The sequence below is a fragment of the Neofelis nebulosa genome, chromosome 10 (genome assembly GCF_028018385.1).
Source record: "Neofelis nebulosa isolate mNeoNeb1 chromosome 10, mNeoNeb1.pri, whole genome shotgun sequence".
NCBI classification, from domain to species: Eukaryota; Metazoa; Chordata; class Mammalia; order Carnivora; family Felidae; genus Neofelis; species Neofelis nebulosa.
In genome coordinates, this window is record NC_080791.1 from 52,693,297 (window position 1) to 52,712,217 (window position 18,921).

Sequence of the window (18,921 nt, forward strand, 5' to 3'; positions counted from 1 at the left end):
TCCAACCACTCAACTCTGCTGTTGTAGCACCAAAGCAGCCATAGACCGTATGTAAACAAAATGGATATGGCTGTGTGCCAATAAAACTTTATCAAAACAGGCTGTGTGCCAGTAAAATTTTATCAAAACAGGGCTGGATTTAGCCCATGGGCTGTAGTTTGCCAGCCTCCTAAACTAAACCAAATGGCTTAACTAAACCAAATAGCTTATTGGCCTTGTATAACTTCAAAGCTCTTATCGTAACAAAAAGAAGCTGAAAGCCTCATTCAAAACTAATAAGAGTTTTGGCAGACCTCTGTAGTCACGTGAGTAAAGAGACAAGTTCAAGAAAGTCCACCAAGACAGGTCTCATCAGGCAAACACTAATTTTTGGCAATTAGACACCAGAAACCCAAGCCAGAAGGCTGAATAATAAATGGTCTTGAGAACCGAATAGATTTCAAAAATGAAGACAAGCCATTTGCACCCTATGAAGACAGAATCCAGGCAAGATGAATGGAAAGCAAATATTTACAATAAATTTAACTCAGTGCCTAGTATATAAATGCTTAATAAATAGTAAATTCTTCTATCAGTCTTATTCATTCAGTCGATATTGTTATTCATCAGACATTTACTGAGCACTTACTATATGCAAGGAAGTCTACAAGGTACTGACAGTATAGCAATAAATAAGGTACATAACAATACAAAACTATAAAGACCAGATTCTTTGGTAAAATTTCACAACCCGAGCTATTAATGGTAAGGTAGAATTAGAAGTAAGATGCTGTAAGAACACCGTGGGCATGCACGTGAATCAGGCATAGTGGTCAGGAGGGGCTTTTCAGAGAAGATGGTTGCTGAATGATTCCTGAGCATGAATGGAGTCAGGTTGTTGAGAGGTCTTATGGGAACTGGGAAGGCATGTCTTATGGGAACTGGGAAGACAGAGGGGTCCCCATACTCAAAGGCCTGTGGATGAGGGTGAGTGAGTGATTTTCTAGAGATGCAAATGAATTAGTAAGGCCAGGAAGAAGAGAGCAAGTTCAGAAGGCACAGAGCCTGGAATTTGCTCCTCACTGAAGAGCCCTGTTAACCTGGTAAGCAGTTTTACCTTGACCCTCAAAGTGGGAAGCTATTTTAAGCAGCGAAGTAACTTGATGAGATCTACACTTTAGAAAGACCAGCAAGATGCATTTAATGGTACATTAGAGGGTTTTCATTAAAACTTTGCTGGTTCTGGTTGAGGGCTCAATGTGCAGGTCAGAAGGAAGAGCTGTACAAGAGACGTATGGAGTTGTAGCTGAAGGAGTAGAAGCAAGGTGATTCAACTATGCACCCTCCCTTTCCTTCCCACCCCACACCCAAGCCTGCCTTGTAATACATTTCTATCAGAATATGGTCAGCTATGTCCCTTGCTCACAAATATCTCTACTTCCACAAGAGTGACGACACTCTTCTCTGCTTTGTCTTTACAGATCTGTCATTGAGAGCGCTTGGATTTTCCACAGGTCCTTCTCCCCAGATAGCTGGTCATGTTGGTGAGTTATATGGTTCTTTATCTTCCGTTTATCACCTTTGGCCATGAGCGAAATTGTGGTAAAGGCTGGAGTTGAGTAGTACTTTTTTTTCTTTTTCTTGGGCTATTTTGTATTCGTGATTCTCTGACCTCCTGCCATAGCCTTCAGAACTCTACCCATGGTTGCAGCTAGGTACAATATATAGGTACAGTGGGTATATAGGTATTCTATACACCTTTTGGCCAGTGTTGCATTGCTGATCAGTTGTGTCTCAACCAAGCGTTCGTGATGCATATATAAAGTTTAAATCCTCTAGAGATTTTTTGACACTCCAAGGAATCCTGTTACAAACTGACAAATATATCTGAAAATTTTATAAGCGCTTTTTTGTTTTCTTCAAAATGTGATCATTTATTCACGTTGGAAGTGTGCCTAATGTTCAATAATGAAACTTTGCTACCACGCCTGCTTTTGTTTGATATTGATGAAATGTTGATGATGAGGTGGTTTGTCCCAGGTTGGAAAAGAATGAAAGGGGAGACATTAAAATGAGATATTTCAAGACTTCCTGAAAAGATTTCATAAGCGCATTCCCATGGAAGAATGGAATATATTTCCAGACATGTTACCCATTCTGTTCTCTTCTTCAGAGCATGTTTTGTAGTTTTTGAATGATTGGCTGGGATATTGTTCTGGCTTTTTGTTCTGTTTTTTTTTTTTCTTTCTTTCTTTTTTTGAGGGAGGTTGATTTGGAGTTTTGCTTATTAGGAGGGATAGTACCTAGAGGTGGGTGATAAGAAGCTTGTCTTTTATTTCTATAAAGAAAAGAGTTTATTCTGGAGACTAAGCTGTTCCTTGCTTTTAGTGCAAAATATTTCTTGATGTGTAAATGCAGATTGAGCATAATAAATGTACTCAGAAGGAACAGTTAACATAACACATTTTTTTCATGCCCACACATTTTGCCTGTATAACTAGTAATAATTTGAAGAAAACAGAGATAGGTTTGAAAAATGTAATTCGCTTTATAATATTTGGTTTCTTTTTGTAGTTTTCTCCCTTCTATTACCACCATTGTCAACGTTTCACTACCTCTTTATGTAGTCCTGGGGCAATGATTTTGGGATTTTCTGGGGCAGCCATAATTTTTTATCCTTTTTCTCATTGATATATTTGGAGTCTCAGACCTTGTGCTTTGATTTTTGGTTCAGAAAATAAAGTCAGTACATGCCTTCCACCCACCCGTTTCCATATTTCTCCATCCCTTCCCACATTCCCATCACCACGCCTCAGGAATGCCTCGCTGCTTTTACTTTTGGTTCTAGGCCAATTTCATTTCATTTTTCCCTTCAACTACACTGTAATCACTTCTGGATTGTCAGCACATTGTTGAAACCATTGATACACTCAAATCGTTTCGTTTTTTTAACATCGTAAAAAGCAAAATCAGAATTTCAAGTACATTTGAAAAACATACCACACGTGTCTCAAAATCCCCAAATGCCATCCGAAATCAGTTGCAAGGAACATTTCTGGTGTGTCCCTCAGCACACCTGTAGGAAATTATTTATATCTCTACAATACTGTTTAATTTAGTTCCATCGCTAACGCTAATATAGAACAGAGCAACGCATGTTTCAGTCCAGTTATTTACATAACAAGGAAATGGTACATTAATTTCATTTGAAATCAGTTTTTGCCTTTATGGCAAGTTGGAGAGAATAACTTGTCCATAATCTCAACACAAATGGTTCGTAGATATTCTGTAAAACAATAGAAAAATAGGAAGCGGTACTCTCACAAGAATGATTATGCCTTTAGATGATGTGTTTTGGCCATTCCCCTCAGGTGTTTGAGTGGGCTGGCAGATTCTAACTTTTCCATGTGAGACGCAAAATTAAAAAAGTAATAATAATAATCTAAGGAGCATGGTCGATGAATGCTTTGTTTTACTTTGAGGCTAAGTTTACTCAGGGTTAAAGACCAGTCTTTTCTCACCTGACATTTACCTTTAAAGTTACATATTCCAGGAGCCACTCAATAATTCACATTGGGCTAATGTTTTAACCTGCTGTATTGATGTGACATGAATGCTGTGAAATTAAATTATTGTATTTTGTTCTGCAGTGGTGTTGCTGTCAGATATTATATTTTTCTTAGTTTAGACATGTTTAACCACTGACATCTCTCCTTAAAATGTATACCGATACCAGGAATACAGATCTTTTACCTCAGAGCTAAACCTGGCTCTTGGTCAGATTTCTCTTGGTTCTGGAAATTAGATGGTCCTAATTACTACTCTTGTGTCTTGAATGATTCCCACCAGAGTAGGCAACCTGGGTTAACAACTTGATGATAGAGCCTCCACAGGCCAGGATGACAGGAGTTGTGGAATTGGCAAATGCATTTCCTTAACTTCAAGACAGATTCAGTTATGAAATGGACCATTGATTCAATTATAGTGTTTGAGGGCAGTTTCTGGTATAGAGGCAGTGCACTTTTATTTATGTGCAAACTAACTTTAAAGACCTTAATCAACAGCATTAATTTACTCACATACACACCACTTATTTTAAATGTCGTGATCAAAATTCGAGTCTAAATCTTCTTAACCTTTGGGATTCTTTGGAATCTTTCGGCCATCAGCAGTTACACATTGCATCCTTTTTAACATGTTTGCAAGTGACACCGTGATTTCAAGGCAAATGGAAGGAGACTGCTGTTGGATCTGCGTTAGCTTTGTGGTTAGAGTCATAGTTTTTTGCTTAACTGAACTAATTATCTCACGAGATTTCTTTTAAAAAGTCAGCCTTAGCTTCTGACAGATAGACCACAGACACCCAAGTGGCATATCTTCTCAAAGCATGACTGGACACCATCTACCTCTGGTAGATGTGAAAATTCTACGAATCACTAGAAGATATTTGGTGATTTGCACTGCCTTTAATTGCAGTGCCCGGGATGTGCAGATCGTTGTCGGCCTGTTGTAACTTTTTGCTAGGCCTGTTGTAACTTTTTGCTATCGTGTGACACCATGGTACAACCTTTCTGAGGATATTTTGAGCAGTTAGTATGTATCTAAATTCAAAAAGTATTGCCACCAATGTAAATATCTCATCCAAGATGTCCATTTGAACACATCTGCCTTCTACACACCACCAAGCTCATACATAGACAGGCAATAATAACTTTGTCACAAATTATTCCTCTTCCTAGCAGCTGGAGAGTTCTTTCTGGCATCCCTTGTAATACACATTCAGATTTCAGCAAGGGTTCCTCCTAGAATTAAGGAAATAAAGCAATTAACATTTAAAAGGACACACATCTATAGAAACAAAAAAAGACAGAAGCTGTGAACAATCACTTTAGTACCTATAAAGATCACTACCTACAATGTTTCCTCTTTTGTTCTTTCTCATCCTCCTCCCTGTTAGTGTTTGTGTGTAATTTTATTACACGCTGTAATACAATAGTTTCGGGTTGGAGTATTTTTCTCTGAGTCGGTACCTAGGGTGACCACACATCCAGCCCAGAATCATCCATGTATGCCTGACATCCACATATAACTTAATAGGACTCTGTCTAGCTCTCAGAAGATCCAGGTTTGAGTGACAAATTCTACAAATGGAGAAGGAGCCCCAGTCAAATCATAAAATGCTTCTGGCTGAACAAGTGCCTACACTGTCCTTCTGTCCATCAATCCAGGTGGCTGAGGACTGAGGAAGTGTCATTTTCCTCATGACAGAAAGAGAAAAGGAAACTTGGGCAAACTTATCCAAGGAAACTAAATAAAGCGTTTCGGCGGCCTCAACTTGGGAATATGACAAGGACTCTTGCAGGCAGCCCGGGTGGCAAGAAATAAGGTGGTGTTTGCTGTGAAGAGGCAGGCCTGGCACCGAGAAGGCAAGATGCCAAGCAGGAGCCCCTGGGTATGTGTCATCCTGCGGGGCCCATGCTTAGTTCTTACCGAGTCAGAGAATCTGTGTTTTATGAATATTGCAGTTGCTCTGGTGCCCCTGTTTCCTTTGTTCTTTTCCTTTGGGGTTTCCTTTAGTGCTTGGCAGTGTTATTTTGAGAGATGTCAATCGCTCCGCTACACAAATAGGCAAAGGCCTTTCTCTACCCCGAGCCTACATTTTTAGAGGCAGAATACCATATTCATGGGAAGCTGGCATCATCCGCAGGAGCATCAGGGATCCCAAACCACAGGGGACGCAGAACTCACCAGGACCCAGTTCTGGCCATCTACATAGCTGAAAACCAAGCCACGCTCTGTGCATCATCTAATGCGTAGAATATTCCGTAACCCTTATTCTATCGCCATTGGCATTCGTCTCTCCCTGCCCTCCCTTCCATATTTTTTTCTCTATTTCTTCTTCCAGTCCCATCCTCCTTCAGGGCCTTTCTCTTCACTAATTGCAATGTATCTTTGGTGGAAACTGATGGCCCCTCTTAATTTTAAAGATAAGCAAACTGAATAATTTAAACTGTCTCTAAATGGAATCAGAGGAACAATGATGTTGATTTTGAACTAAAATATTTTTATTTTATTTTAAATGCATTTGTCACTAGCTCTCCAGGTAAAAATTGCTCTTGGTTCAGTGTGCAGGGTTTTAATGATCTTTTTTTTTCCTTCTCTCTCTCTCATAATTTGGCTACAGTTTGTAAGCATGAGGCTTGCAAACCCAGCTTGGTGCAGAGGAGGCGGCCAGGGAAGCACGTTGGTCGCTAGGCATGTGCTGCATATTGTGGTAAGGGATGTGTTCAGATAAGCAGCAGGGTGTTCTAGAGACCGTGCTGGCATCTCTTGGACAAATATTTACAGGGTGTCTACTGGGTACCAGATGCTGCTGGGCCCTGCAGGTTCAGTGATGAAAAAGATGATTAGATGAATCTCAAGATGGATCTCAAAGATCAATAAACAGCACAGGTGTAAGAAGATAGCCACATCTGGCCTCCACGTCTGACTTAGCCATTGACTTAGCCGTTTACTTGTGGAGCATTTCCGTGTGACTTCGCCGCTCTGATCCTCAGCCCCCCCAGGGGACATGTGCAGGACCACTCAGAGGGAGTTAAAGGATTCATTTGAATCAATTTTGCATATTCTGATTGGTTGGGATGGAGGCTCGCTATGGGTTTCTTGTTTTTCTACAGGAACCAAGTCATTCCAGCACATTTGTTTACAATGTTTCCTTTCCGGTGCCTATGTGCCCAGCCCCCAGTAAACGTCTTGGTCTTCGGTATTAACTCTCTTATGGGCTTCCCTGGGCAAAAACATTACACACATTTGCTGCATTTTCGTTGCAGGAGGTAGAGTGTGTGCGCTGTGTGTGTACCCTTACAGGAGGGAGAGAGCATGAGGGAAAGGGCATGAGGATTCCTCCAGACCCCACCTGTGTCTTTTCCCTTATAATCCAGCTGTGTATTCTTTGCTACATTACTGTTAAATCTTAGCCATGGGGACAACTAAAAAAAAATCCTTTCTAGATACTAATGAAGAAATGGAAAATAACAAGTGTTGGAGGAACCCTTGTGCACTATTGGTGGGAATGCAAAAGTGCGACCATTGTGCGTAATGGTATGACTGTGCCTCAAACGATTAAAAGATAGAATTACATATAGTCCAGCAATTGCACTCCTGGGTATATACTCAAAAAAATTGAAACCAGGATCTCAAAGGTGTATTTGTACACCCATGCTCATAGCAACATTGTTCCCAGTAGTTAAAATGTGGAAGCAATTCAGGTATCCATCAATGCATGGACGGATAAGCCACATGTAATACACACACACACACACACACACACACACACACACACACTGTCTCTCTCTCTCTCTCTCTCTCTCTCTCTCTCTCTCTCTGTCTCTTTGATTCCATGTACATGAGGTACTTAGAGTAATCAAATTCATGGAGAGAGAAGGTAGTTGTCAGGGGCTGTGGAAAAGAGGAAAGCAGGAGTTCATTGCTTAAAGGGTATTGAGTTTCAGTTTTGCAAGACAGAAAGAGTTCTGTAGATAGATGGTGGTGATGGATACACAGCAGTACCTGTGTGCTCATTGCCACCGAAATGTCACTTTAAAAAGACTAATAAAATAAATGTTATTTTTTTCACAATAAAAAAATAGAAAAAAATGCTTTCCCTATTGGAAAGATTTGATGCCTTTGTTGAAAAATAAAATGACTGTATAAATGGAAGTATTTCCATCTCTGTTCTGTTCCATCAATCTATTTATTGATCTTTATGTCAAGACTACGTATCTTGAATACTGTAGGTTTATAGTAAGTCTTGAAATCAAGCAATGTTAGCCCTCCAACTTTGTTCTTTCCAGATTGTTTTGGATATCCTTGCATTGCCATATACATTTTAGAATCAGTTTGCAAATTTCTACCAAAAAAAAAAAAAAAGCCTCCTGGGATTTTGGAAGGGCCTTGTTGAATCTATAGATCAATTTAAGATGAGTTGATTTCTTCAGAAACCGAGCATGGCATAGCCCTCCATATATTCAGATCTGCTTTAATTTCCCTCAGTATTGTTTTGTACTTTTCAGTGTACACATTTTCCACATATTTTGTTAAATTTATTTCAAAATATTTTATGCTGTATAAACACTATTATAAATGATACCTTTTACACATTTGCTGCTAGAATATACAACTGTAAGTGATTTCTGCATATTGACATTATGCCTACTATCTCACTAAATACATTAGACCTAATGTATGATGTAGTCTAGGTTTTTTTTTGGATTTTCTAGGTAAGTGATTACATTATCTGCAAGTAGAAACAGTTCTGCTATATTCTAATTTTTTTTTTTGCTTGTTTCTTGACAATATTTCTCTTTTAGTTATGATGTTTACCCTAGGATTTCTGTGAGAGTCCTTCATCATGTTATGGAAATTCCCATCATTCCCAGTTTTCTGAGAGTTTTTTAAATCATGAATGGGTTTTGAAATGTATAAATTTCTTTTTTTGCATCTATTAAACTGATCATGTGTTTTTTCCTCATAAATTTTGTGGTAATATGGCAAATACCATTAACTGATTTTTAAATGTTAAGACACCTTTGCATGGTGGCGGGAACAAAACCTATTTGGTCATGTTGTTTCATCCATTTTTATACTGTTGATTCAGTTTGTTAATCTTTAGTTAAATAGTTTTGCATCTATGTTCATGAGAGAACTTGTCTAATTTTTTAATGTTTTATCACGTTTTGTCAAGTTTTGGTGATGCTGGCTTCATAAGACAAGTTGGAAAGTTTTTCCTTCTCTTTTCTGAAGTAATTCATGTAGATGGTTTAAATTTCTCTTTTAATGTCTGATAGGATATTATTTCTTCCCTTTGATATCTGATAGGATTTGCCAGTAAAGCTTTTTTAGGCCTACAGTTGCATTTTGCTTGTTTGTTGGTTACCAGAATTTAATAGTAAATTCAATTTATTATTAGGTATAGCATTATTCAGGTGTTCTATTTTGTTTTCTTGAGTAAGTTTTGCTAAGTTATATTTTGTAGGAATTTGTCTAACTCTTGAGTTGTTGAATTTGTGGCACAAAGTTATCCATAATATTTTTTAATACCCTTTCCATGTCTATAGGATCTGTAGTAATTATCCCACATTTTTGCCTGGTATTAGCAATTTGTGTTCTCTCTCTTTTCCTTGATCAGTCTAGCTAAAGTTTTATTAAATTTCTCAGACATTTTAAAGAATTGACTTTGTTAATTTTCTTTATTGCTTACCAATTTTCTATTTTCTTCATTTCTACACTTATTTTTACTTTTTTTTCCTAGTTACCTTACATTTACTTTGCTATTCTTTTTTTGGCATCTTAAGCTGAAACCAGAGATCACAGATCATTTTTAAGCATTCTTTATTTTTTAAGTGGTTTGTTTATTTATTTAGAGAGTATGTGTGTGTGTGTGTGTGTGTGTGTGTGAGAGAGAGAGAGAGAGAGAGAGAGAGAGAGAGAGAGAGAGAGAGAGAGAGAATGCAAGTGGGAGAAGAGGCAGAGAGAGAAAGAGAAAGAATCCCAAGCAGGCCCTGTGCTGTAATCATGGAGCCTGATGCAGGGCTCGATCTCACGAACTGGGATATCACCAACTGAGCCAAAATCAAGAGTCAGACACTAAACTGACTGAGCCACTCAGGTGCCTGTCTTCATTTTTAATACAAGTTTTTAAGTCAACAATTCCCTCTAAATACTGATTTAGTTCCATCCCAAAATCTTTAATATGTTGTATTTTTGTTAACATTCAGATCAAAATATTTTCTAATTTCCCTCATTTCTTCTTTGACTCATGTATTATTTAGAAGTCTGTTGATTAATTATCAGGTTTTTGAGATGTTTCTAAATATCATTTTGTTATGGATGTCAATTTAGTTCTACTGAGGTCAGAGAACATGCTCTTATATGTTATCAATCCTTTTCAGTTAGTTTTTTTAATTTGTTATCTGAAACATGGTCACATGCAGTTGAAAAGAACGAGTATTTTTCAGTTGTAGAGTTTCGTGTTCTATATATATCAATTAGGTCAAGATGGTTGATAGTGTTGTTCAGAACATTTATGTTTTTGCTTTCTTTTTTTTTTAACTAGTTGCTGAGGAAAGGATGTTAAAGTCTCCAGCTATGACCAGAATTACCTATTTCTCCTTTTAATTATGTCAATTTTAAATGTCTTCTTTATGAGTGTCCCTGTATCATTACGAAGGGTCTTTCTTTTTCCCTGATAAAGCTTTTTGTCTTGAAGTCTATATCAGTCCAGAAATCTCACAGAATTTGAACAGGGAAAGCTTATAGAAAGAATTATTAATTAGTAACAGGATTAACCACTAAGTGGCAAAGAGGCCTCTAAAGAGCCTAAGATGGGGCGCCTGGGTGGCGCAGTCGGTTAAGCCTCCGACTTCAGCCAGGTCACGATCTCGCGGTCCGTGAGTTCGAGCCCCGCGTCAGGCTCTGGGCTGATGGCTCAGAGCCTGGAGCCTGTTTCCGATTCTGTGTCTCCCTCTCTCTCTGCCCCTCCCCCGTTCATGCTCTGTCTCTCTCTGTCCCAAAAATAAAAATAAAAAAAATTAAAAAAAAAAAAAAAAAAAAGAGCCTAAGAATAACACGTGTGTGTGTGTGTGTGTGTGTGTGTGTGTGTGTGTGTGTGTGTATTTAGAACAGCCACTGCTTCTGGGGCTGAGGGTTAGTACCCAAAGAAGAAACATATTTTGAAGAGCGTAAGATTTAGACTTTGTTGGAAAGTGAGTGACTTTGGCACACTGGATGACAGGGAAGTTCACTGGAGTGCCACAGACCAGAGCTGGCACACTACGGCCCTGATGAACTTCACTAGAAAATTACCTACTGAGGTATTACTGAAGCTCACTGGAAAGCCACCTTCTGTGGTAACAAATGAACTCTCTGGGAAGACACCTGCTGGAAACTCCACTGGGAGGATGCCTCTAAGACACACCTGCAAGAGTCACCAGAATGCTAGCTGGGCTGCTAATGTAAGCTTGCTTACAAGCTCCCCACAAGGGTGCCACTGACCGTTAAGACTGAGTACCGACTGAGTCCTGCACACACCCTGTTGGCCACCACATGCCCCAGGAGAAAGGAAGAAGAAAAGCACACCAACCAGGAAGAGAACAGCCCTTTCCTCCTGCAGTGACCCTGCAGCGCCCTCTACTGACAAAATTTACCAGAGGCGCCAAAGGTGAACTATGTCCAGGGTCCACCTTCAGTACCACAAAGCAGGCCACGGAGGATGGATTGGAAACTGCTAAACAATATCCATAACTGGCAGTAGGCAGTTTGTTTGCTATCAAATCAACTAGCTCAACCTTTCTATTTACTCTTTGCATGGTTTATCTTTTTCCATCCATTTACTTGCAACAAATCTGTGTCTTTGTATTTAAAATGCATTTCTTTTAGAGAGCACATATAGTTGGTTCTTGTCTTTTTTTCTTTTTATACATTCTGCCAGTTTCTGACTTTTAATTGGAGTGTTTACTCAGTGTCACATTTATTATAATTATTGATATAGTGAAAGAGTTTTAAGTCTACTGGTTTACTATTTGTTTTCTGTTTGTCACCTTCAGTTTCTGCTTCTTTAGTTACTACCTATTTTAGGATAGTTTTTTTATGCTTTTTAGAATTCAATTTTATCTTATACATCAAAGTTTTATTTATGTCTCTTTGCAAATTTTAAAAATGTTTATTTGTTTGAGTCTTTGCAATGTTTTAAGTGACCACTCTAGTGATTACAATATATATTGTTAACTTTTCCCTTGAGAAGAGAAATTTAAGAGTTAATCTTGTAACACGTGTCATAAAATGTAAAAACCTTGTGACCCCAAAGGTCCACTTATCACTCCTCACCTACTTTTGTATTTATAGTTATTACCATATTATTACAACTACATACATTATAAGCCCCATAAGACAGTGTTATAATGTTTGCTTTAAAGAGTCCTATATATTTTCAATAATTTAAGAGAAAAATATAGTCTATTATATGTACCCAGATATTTACAATTTCCAGTGCTTTTTATCCTCCCCCCAAAACTCAAGTTTCCATTGGGTATAATTTCACTTCAGCCTGAAGCACCCCCTTTACTATTTCATATGGCATGGATTTTTTCTAAATTTTTTAATGTTTATTTATTTTTGTTCTCAAAAGAGAGGGGAGGAAGGGCAGAAAGAGAGAGACACAGAACCTGAAGCAGGCTCCAGGCTCTGAGCCTGACGTGGGGCTCAAACTCACAAGTGGTGGGATCATGACCTGAGCCAAAGTCTGACGCCCAACCAACTGAGCCACCCAGGCACCCCATATAGAATAGATCTTTTGACAATAAATTCTCTTAGTTCTTTTTCCTCAGTATCTTTATTTCAGCTTTATTTTTGGTAGAAAATATCAATAGACATTCCTATTCTGAGTTAATTGTTTTTCTTTTAGCACTTCAACAAATATTTGCATCACTTTCTGGACTCCATAGTTACTGATAAGTAGTCCATAAGATTCTGCCCTTTATGCAATGTGTCCTTTTCCTTTGGGTGCTTTAAATATTTCTCCTCACCTCTGGTTTTCAGCAACTTGACCATGATGTTCCTAGCTGTGATTTTCTATGTATCTTTCTTACTTGGAGTTCTCTGCATTCTTGAATCTGTACATTTGTCTTTCCAAAAGCTTGGAAAATCTCAGCTGTGTTATCCAGGGTTCTTCAGAGAAACATATATATACATGAGGAGATTTGCTATAGGAATTGGCTCACATCATTATGGAGGCTGAGAATCCTACAATGTGCCGTTGTAAGCTGGAGAAGCAGAAAAGCTGGTGGTGTGATTCAGTGTGAGTCCAAAGTCCTGGGAATCAGAGGCTGACCATGTAGGTCCCAGTCCAAATCTGAAGGCTAGATGTCTGAGGAACCCTGATGTCTGAGGCCAGGAGAAGATGGATGTTCCAGCATGAGCAGAGAGAGCAAATTCTCCCTTCCTCCACCTTTTTGTTCTATTCAAGTCCTCAAAAGATTGGGTTGGTGAAGGTGATCTTTTTTTTTTTTCCTCAACCAATTCAAATGCTAATCTCCTCTGGGAGGATTCTCACAGACATACCCAGAGATAATGTTTTACTAGTTATCTGGGCATTTTTTAGCACAGGCAAGTTGACACATAAAACTAGCCATCACATCAGCCATTGTATCTGTAGATAATGTTTCTGCCCCATTCTTTCTTTCCCCTCCTTCTGGATATCCAGAGGAAACCTCTTACAATTCCCTGATAGCTTCTTTGAGTCTCCTTTCATTTTTCTCAATAATTTTCCTCTCTGCTCTCATTTTGAATGAAAACTCTCCTCTGTCATCTCCCTTCTGCTGTTAAGCCCATCCGGTGTATTTTTCTTCACATATTTAATTTTTCAGTTTGATAATTTCCATTTGGTTCTTTTTGATAATGTCTTTCATTTTTAATATTTTTTTATCTTTTTATTTGCCATGAGCATATTTTCCCTTATTTCACTGAGCACAGTTATAATAATGGCTTTAAAAGCCTCATCCACTAATTCCAACAATTAGATAATCTTAGAGTCACTCCCAGTTGGTTGTCTTTCCTCTTGCACCTGGGTTACAATTTCCTGGGTCTGATACATCAGGTAACTTGGGATTTTATCCTGGTCCATGTGACTATTATTTTGTAAAGCCTCTAGATTTGGGTACAGTTCTGTAAAGGAACTGTTTTAGCAGGCAGTTAACTTGGTGTCTTAGTGTTCTCCAGAGAAATAAAAGCATTACATGTTATTATTATATAGATTTATTTTTAAAAATTGGGTCACACAATTATAGGGCTGTCAAGTATGAAACCTGTCGGACAGGCTACAGGCGGGAAACTCAGACAGGATTTGAGGTACTATGTTAAGGCAGAATACTTTCTTCTCCAGGAAACCTCAGCTTTTGCTCTTAAGGCCTTCAACTGATTAGATGAGGCCCACTCACATGATCAAGAGTAGTCTCCTTTACTTAATGTCAAGCTCTTCTAGATGTTAACTGTATCTACAAAATGCCTTCACAGGCATCAGTGTTTGATTAAGTTACTGCATACTATAAGTTAACCATCTTGGTTAGTCTCACACTGCAAATCTTTGCAATTACAGTAAACATGCATCCTTCAAGCTTTAGGTACAAGCTATTCTCAATATGTCCCACACATGCAAGAGTAAGCCAGACACTTGACAGAGCTTATAAACAGAATATGTCTCTGTCTCTTTTCCACGATTTCTTTCTCACTTTTCAGTAGCTGTGGTATCCCTGAACTCTGTTGTGGTGTTCTCTCCTTATCCACAGTTTCATTTTCCGTAGCTTTAGTGACTCATGGTCAACTACAGTCAGAAGCAGATAATCGTCCTTTGGATGTATCATCAAATGTCAGTAGTAGCCTAATGCTAATCACAATGCCTACATTCTTCACCTCACTTCATCTCATTATGTAGGCATTCTATCATCTCATGTCATCATAGAAAGGATGAGTACAGTACAGTGAGACATTTTGAGAGAGGGAGACCGCATTCATATAGCTTTTATTACAGCATATATGGTTATACCTGACCTATTGTATTATTAGTTATTGTTGTTAATCTCTTACTACGTCTAATTTATAAATTAACTGTTATCATAGGTACGTACAGGAAAAAACATGGTATGTGTAAGGTTCAGTACAATCTGTGGTTTCAGTGTCCCCTGGGGATCTTGGAACATAGGGCATGTGGATGAGGGATAGGGCTGTAGTTTGTTCTTCAGGCTGCAAAGATCGTGGGGTTTGTATCACAGGTATGCCTACTCTACATAACATCACTTTGGCCTGTCCTCAAGTTCAAAGCTATGAAAATGAAAAACACACCCCATGCTAATCGCTTTGTCCAATTTTTTTTTTTAATTTCACAGTAGAATCTGCCTGCTAGCTTGTCACTTTCCAGTGCCTATAGGTCATTATTCTGCTTTTCATTTTTGTTTGTAGTCCACAGTTTACAATTGTTATCTGTGGAAAGGGAGCATCTGGTAGGAGTTTTCTTGGCTATACTGAAAACAGAAACCCCACATATACTGTGAATATTAAATGAGACACTGGAAGAAACAGGCTTGGCACATTTGTGGCACATGGTAAGTGATCAGTCAATGATAGCTATCATTAGTAACTAACAGAGTGGCTATTCTGATAACTGTTTGTCTCATAGTCAAACTGGCTCTACAGGGTCAGGGGTCAGCAAGTCTCTCTCCTCTCTCCTGAGTCTATTCCTCAGGAGATAATCCCTTAGGAACAAGGCACCAAGTCAGTCAGGGTCATAGCCAAGGCCGTTTTCCAAGGCTGTTTCCAGAGTCTTCCAGGAATTTGTGCTAACTGGGAAACCAAGGCTGCCATCTAATTGTGAAGATGAAACTCGCCCAAGACTTTTTCAAAAAGCAGTAAGAGAAGCCTGGGGCTTGTCAGGCACTCCACACTAGACTGTCAACCTGCCACTATAATGTAAGCTTCATAAGGGCAAGAATTTGTGTCTGTTTTTTTGAGTGCCTGCCCTCCAAGGGTACGGTCTGGGGCTTGGTACACAGCAGGCCCTCTGTAAATGGAATTGAATGAATGTTGAATAAATAGGCAACACTTGTTCAAACCCCTACTTGATGAGGTTGAGATGCTTTTCCAAATGAAGTTATACTCAGAGAAAAAGCCGAGTCTCTGGATAGGACACATTGCCAGCAGCAGCAGAGAAAAGGCAGATGGGGCGGATAAATGCCCTTCTCCACAGAGCCGCCCTCAGTCAGCTCAGCCTGAGGAGTTACCTCCTATCTCGGCCTGTCCTAGGGCTGCATACAGTAAGACTGAATGAATGGCCTGTGTGCAACCTCTATTTGAGGTTTTATCAACATCTTGAAACAGTTTGGGATCATTTGGGGTTTGGCACCACCAAAAAGCATGGGCTTTGCCAAAGCCTCACTTCCTTTCATGTTTCAGCCCTAACACCCTTAAAACAATCTCCAGCCTGTTGACTCTACTCCTTCATTTTCACTTCTGTCATCAAAACATTCACTTTAAACGTATCACTGGCAATCAAAGGAATCGTCAACTCAGTCAGGACAATGAGTCAACCAGATCTGGATTATTTCCCTAACCACTGCACTGATCACTCTGTCATTTTCACATCCCCTCCATCTGTCCCAGCTACAAAAATTTTGCACAGAGCCAGCAGCATCCACTATGTTTTAAAGGAGACTAATTTTTTTTAAAAAATATATGGCCATTGAAAGTTATTGGGGAAATTCAGATTCATACAGATCCATCTAAAGAAAATCCCACCACCCAGGGATGAGCACAATGAACTTGAATCCTTCCTGGTCATAGTTTTTCTCTGTTGTATATTTTTTGCAATCGATATCGTGGTATATATCATAGTTTTGTATCTAACATTTTACTTAATATGAAGGGAAATTTCATGTTACTAAATATTACTCGTTTATACAGTTATAATGCCTATGCTTATGCATTGAATCATGAAAGTTTTATTGAACAGATGTCTAGCAGTGAAGGCAAAGCCCCTGGACATAGTGATGGAGCTTACGGTGTTGTGGACAAGAGGCACAATGATAAATTACTTTATTATTTGCAAGTGCACCAAAGAAAACTAAGGTAGGGAAAGAGGTTAAGCATGGTGTCTGAGGGAAAGTCAGTCTGAGGAGGTGACAGTTAGGCACAGGTCTGACTAACGTGCAGCTCTGTAATAGTCCATGAAACAAATGAACGATAATCCACATGGCCACACGCCTGACATTAAACATTTTGCTTGCTGCAAATATTTCACTCTTAAAACATCGCTACTGAACACTTTGAGAGCCACAAGCATTTTGAGCTGAGTGGGACTCATGGAGAATAAAGCTGCCAGAATGAGCTGAGCTAAATGGAAGAGAAAAGGAGGAAGGAAGTGAGGAGAGGAAGTCAGAGGAAACGGGAGGGGAGAGGGGAGACAGGAGCCAAGAAGAGAGGGGGGCGCTGATGTGCACATGCGTGTTTGCGTGCATGCATGCATGTGTGTGATGTGACCATATGTATGTCCATAGGTAACACCTGATAAGCGAATGGAAAGAAGATGCTTTCCTGAAGGAGTGGAAGAATCAGCAGGAACTCCTATTTTATTGGCCAAGATAGGACTAATGTAAAAGAATGCAGCTTTCTTATGGCAGCCTGGCATTCATCTCTGGCCAATGTTCCCTTCTCCCCAGTGTTGCACTCCTGGCCTCCACCATGTTGCTCTCCTGGCTGTCCATGATCCATAAAATTGCCTCTCTGTACAACTAATGCCTTCTTAGATGTCCTTATAATTTTATCTGCACCAAGCACAGGGCTTGATAATTAGAAGGAGGTTTAAAAAATGGATTTCCTAAATGAATAAATGCCTTAAGAATGATAATATAGGGGCACCTGGGTGACTCGGTTGAGTAGCCGACTCCCGCTCAGGTCATGATCTCGCAGTTGGTGAGTTCAAGCCCCACATGGGACTCCTTCCTGTCAGTCAGTGCAGACACTTCCGATCCTCTGTCCCTCTCTCTCTGCCCCTCCCCCACTTGGCACTCTCAAAAATAAATAAAAACGAAACAAGAAAAGGAATGATAATGTAGTCTCTGCTGTATTATCGGTATATACATAATCCTCCCCCTCACCCCTCTGTAATGCTATCAGGTCCCTGGGAAACAGTCCTTCATCTTCTATGTTTACGGCATTCGGTGCAATAAAGAATATTCCATGTTAAGGGAGAAAGGAAGAAAAGAGGTTGAGATAATACATAGGTAAGCCAGGAAAAACAATTACACAAAGGCCATTATAGAAGAGACCAGGGATTGCACGGGAACAAGGAAAAGAAAAAAACAAGCCAAAAGAAAAAAATAGGCGAAGGAAGAGGAGGAGGCTAGCACAGGAGAGAGGAAGCATGGTCAGCACGTTCACAATGCATAAACTCTAATCTTGAGCCACTGTCTGACCTAGCCAGGAAGCTGTGTGTTCCACCACTGCTAGGCCAGCATGGGGCCTGCCAAATCTAAATTGGATCTGAAAAAAAAAAAAAAAAGCAAGGCCTATCTGGTTCTACTGCAAATGACATAATGATTATAAAAGTAACAATAGAGCAACAAGGAACTACCGCTGCAATTTCAGCCATTTACTGAGCACCTAGAATGGGTATATTAAGGGTTTTACAATTTTCATCTTGTTAAATTTTCACCAGAGGATGGGACATTATTGTTCCTATTTCAAAACGAGGCAGATACAGCTACGAGAGGTTAAGTAACAAGCCCAGAATCACAGAGCCAAGAAGCTGCAAAGCCATAATTCAAACCCAGCTCAGTTTCGATGTGAAGCCCGTGCTAGAGACTAGTCCATAAAATTGCCTTTCTGTAGAACAACTAATGCCTGCCCAGTCTACTCCAACGTTTTATGCTTTTTAACCTGCATTGCAGTCAGGTGGCCACACCTCCCTGGGGTCCCCAGAGCAGAGGACGTCAGAAGGTGTATCTGATCAGCTTCATTTGCTGCTTGGCTCAGCATGGTCAAGGCAGCCCGCTGTGTTCCTTGCTGCTCAGCCACTGCACAATGTCGTAGAACCCCACATCCTTCCTGTTTGCTGACAGCCTGCCCTTGCCTGTATTCGGTGCCCGTGGTCGCCATGCAGTGATGTACCATCGTGTGTAGCTGGCATGTGTGTCTTAAAACTTTTGGGGGTGCCTGGGTGGCTCAGTCGGTTTAGCGTCCGACTTCAGCTCAGGTCACGATCTCACGGTCCATGAGTTCAAGCCCCGCGTCAGGCTCTGGGCTGATGGCTCAGAGCCTGGAGCCTGCTTCTGATTCTGTGTCTCCCTCTCTCTCTGCCCCTCCCCCGTTCACGCTCTGTCTCTCTCTGTCTCAAAAAAT

General features: G+C 39.8%; 1 protein-coding gene across 13 annotated transcripts in view; it reads left to right on the plus strand.

Moving 5' to 3' along the window:
* TENM4 (teneurin transmembrane protein 4) overlaps window positions 1-18,921 on the plus strand; it is a 2,920,333-nt gene that overhangs the window by 1,897,611 nt on the left and 1,003,801 nt on the right. For all 13 annotated transcript variants that reach the window (XM_058690343.1, XM_058690336.1, XM_058690342.1 and 10 more), the window contains one exon: window positions 1,461-1,523. The gene's annotated coding sequence lies outside the window, so the exon portion shown is untranslated. The remainder of the gene's footprint in view (window positions 1-1,460; window positions 1,524-18,921) is intronic.